Source organism: Enhydra lutris, unplaced genomic scaffold (genome assembly GCF_002288905.1).
Source record: "Enhydra lutris kenyoni isolate GAN:26980312 unplaced genomic scaffold, ASM228890v2 scaffoldscaffold12, whole genome shotgun sequence".
Taxonomy (NCBI): Eukaryota; Metazoa; Chordata; class Mammalia; order Carnivora; family Mustelidae; genus Enhydra; species Enhydra lutris.
The window spans coordinates 70,476,482-70,480,319 of NW_019154096.1; the positions used below are offsets into that span (position 1 = coordinate 70,476,482).

At 40.8% G+C, this 3,838-nt stretch overlaps 1 pseudogene; it reads right to left on the bottom strand.

Moving 5' to 3' along the window:
• Positions 1-2,486: 2,486 nt before the first annotated feature.
• LOC111145300 lies at positions 2,487-2,765 on the bottom strand (annotated as a pseudogene).
• Between the last annotated feature and the right edge of the window lie 1,073 nt (positions 2,766-3,838).

The following is a 3,838-nucleotide window of genomic DNA, read 5'->3' on the forward strand; positions in this document are numbered from 1 at the left end:
AGACATTCTTCGTTCTAAAGTGTCCCTACAATCAGAATCCAGAAGCACATGGGAAAGAATGTTCTAGATCAGGATTGTAAGTGCCTTGAAAAAACACTGCACCGTCTGGCCATCCCTGCAGTTCCCTGGAGAGTCACACAATCTCTATTAGAAAAGTGGCCACTTGTGATTCTCATTGATACCAGAGCCTCTTTTCCTCCTGGGTGCTCATGCAAGAGAGAAAAGGCAGAACTTTGGGTTGGTATATGTCACATTGTATTAGCGCTTCTTTCTGGAGACAAACGGCTCCATTAAACACTAGGAAAGCCTTCTGATACCCAGACAACCAGCTGAAAACATAGAAATTGAATTCCACACTCATAGCACAAATCTGTCTTTATAGTACAGTCCCCAAAAGAACTCAAATGACTTTGTAGGACTCGTTTCAGAGATTCGATGAGAAGATATGACTTTGGAGGAGGGGAAAATCGGGAGGATGATTTCATTAGCTTTGTCAGTTTGGGCATGAGGTGATGATAAGAAAGGAATTAGCATCCCTGGGGACTCTTAAGGGAATAAATAAATATTTTAATATAATTTGTGAGACATTGTAATAAGGCCCAGCATGGATAATCTACTACTGTTGTTATGATGTGCTTATGGTTGGAAGTCAAATATCCAAAAATAAAAAAAAATAGTCCTGGTTATTATTAAAAGAGCAAAAATACATATAATTTCCCAAACTGTGATTTGTATAGGGGCTGCTGGCCTCAAGGACCAACAATGTGGTGGGCTTGGGTAGAGCTTTCTCAGGCCAATTCTGGGGGTAGAAGGTTGCTTCCATATATCTGGGCAAGGAAAGAGGAACAGCAGTGTCTATCCTCTGGAGGGCCTGCTGTCCTTCCTGGTGGGGCAGGTCAGAAGGACAGGAGGCCATACTCCTAATCTGTAAATATCCTCCAGAGACAAAGTGGGAATCTACCCCATGGATGGCAGAAGGGAGTATGTTTTCACCACATCACAGCTGGGCAGATTTTCAGTCAGCTACCTCCATTCCCACATGTCACACACATGGGGCCCACGGAGAGGGTCTCTAACCTGCGGTCTGCCAGCAAGCGCTATCCCTTACTCACTAGGAGGTCTTGGGCAAGTTGCCTTAGTTTACTGACCCTCAGCTTCCTCACCTGTAAAACGGGGGTGTTTGGGCATAGTGTGCTCTGGGACTCAGTGACATGACCCACTGAGCACGGTGCTCCTGAGAGTTGTCCCCCAGCTCTCTTGTCTTTTCTAACATAGATGAAGGAGGGAGCTCTCAATTCTTCTTTAAACAGCGCTAACTGCCATAGGCTACAAATTCCTGTTTGCTATGGGTTTATGAGAAGCTGAGAAGTATGATTCTTTTGAAGAGAACCACATCCAGTTTTTCTTTCCTCTAAATTTCTCTGTGACACTGAGAAGACTCCTGGTCATTCTGACCTCTGGTGACCTGGACAACTTAGTCTTCACAGTGACTTGCCGCTCTGTTGTTCACTGACTCTGATATTCTGAGGGGGCTGAGGCCCTGGAGCGTGGTAAACCTTTCAAGGATTTTTGATTGAATGCCTTCTTTTTCCAGAAGTGTGTCCCCATCTACACAGCTAGATGGGGTTTTTTGGTTACTACACAGCCTGTCTTCCCTGGGCCTGAGATGACTCTTACAGGAATGTGACCAAAGTGGGTGAATCAGGGTTCTTCCCTATGAGCTGTTCTAGAATTGGGGAAGAGGGACAAGAAGCAATGAAATATAGCTCAAAATCTGCTGATAGCCATCTTGCCAGCCATTTTCTAGAAAACAGGTTGCAATGAGAGAGGAAAAAGCCAACGCACACAGAGAGGCAGAGAGCAAAGACCCAGGGAGAGTTCAATCGAGCCCTTGACTTTCTAATTCCAATATCCTAGGTGCTCACTGCATTCCTCTCCTCTCTACAGCTTGGGTATTTCCTTCCTTGGATTCTTTCAGTCAGAGAATTCTCTTTTTGTCACTTGCAACCAAAAATCCTAACTTGGAGCCCCTTTTTATTTGACCTAAACACTCCTCATGTTTATTTGGGATGGCAGAGTTGTCTTTATTTTGTTTTGTTTTATTATGGTAAGAACACTGAACATGAACTTCTCAAAAAAATCACTTTGAGCATACAATACAGTATTGCCAATGATAGGCACAGTGATGTACAGCAGCTCTTTTGAATTATTCATGTTGTACAACCAAAGTATATGCCCATTGATTGGCAACTCCCCATTTCCCCCATTCCCAGTCCCCGGCAACCACCATCTTATTCTTTGATTCTATGAGTTTGATTATTTTTTTAAACAAAAACAATCCCACAGCATTTATTGTCCTCTGGTAATAACATAGAGGTAGTCAAAACAATACAAGCAAAAGTTTTAGAACTACATTTCCAACAAAGGAGATCTAAAGAAACAAACAACATGACTGTCTCAAGAATTTCTCACTTTGTTGATCATTTCTAGTTGGAGACACTTTAGAGGAGGGTAATATTATCTCCTTTTAGCACGATCCAACCTAGCTGTTTTCTTGACTTTGTTTCAGAATGAATCTCTTTGGCATCACCTAATACGAGGTTCATGTACTCATCAAAACCAGTGATACAGCCCTCTACCTGCATGATTACTTGCTCATAAGGCCTCACCTGAATCTAAGATCTACTTTGCAAGTATCTGAAGATGAGGTTGATGGGCTGAACCATCACCTTCTGCACTCTTTGGCCCAGGCCACAGTGCACCATGGTGGAAACTGACAAAGACCGCCCATGAGTTTGACTATTTTAGGTGCCTCATGAAAGTGAAATCGTGTTCTCTTTGTCTTTCTGTGAATTCCATGAAGTTGCAGGATACAAACGCAACATATAAAAATCAGTTCTGTTTCTAAACCATAGCAAGGAGCCACCTGAAAAGGACATTAGGAAAACATTTCCCTTTAAAATGGCACAAAAAAGAATATAACACTCAGGAATAAATTTAGTTGAGGAGATGAAAGATGTGTACATTGCAAGCTATGAAACATTGGTGAAAGAAATTAAAGACACAAACAAATGGAGTGATATCTTCTGTTCATGGGCTAGAAGAAGAATATTATTAAAATGCCTATACCACTCAAAGTGATACAAAGATTCAGTGCAGTCTCTATTAAAATCCCTGTCTTCTTTTTTTTTCAGAAATGGAAAGAAATTCTAAAATTCATATGGAACCACAAAAGACCTTGAATAGCCAAGTCTATCTTAAGAGAGAGGAACAAAGCTGAAGGTATCACACTTCCTAATTTCAAAGTATATTAGAAACCTACAGTAAATAAAACAGTATGATATTGGCATAAACACAGACATATATACCAGTGGTACAGAACAGAGAAGCCAGATATAAACCCATGCATATATGATCAACAGATCTCTGACAGGGGTGCTAAGAATACACAATGGGGAAAGGAGTCTCTTTAATAAATGGTGTTGGGAAAAACTGGATATTCTCTTGCAAAGAATGAAATTGGACACTTGTTTTACACCATACATAAAAATCAGTTCAAAATTGATTAAAGACTTAAACATAAGGCCTGAAACTATAAAATTCCTAGGAGAAAACAAGGTAAAATCTTTGTGACATTGGTCTTGGCAATGATTTCATGGATATGACAACAAAGTCATGAGCAGCAAAAGCAAAAATAGTCTCATTTGAGGCTACATCAGACTAAAAACTTTTTGCACAGCAAAGGAAGCAACCAACAGAGTGGGAAGGCCACCTATGGGGTGGGAGGAAATATTTGTAAGCTATATATCTGGTAAGAGGTTAATTCTCAAAATATATG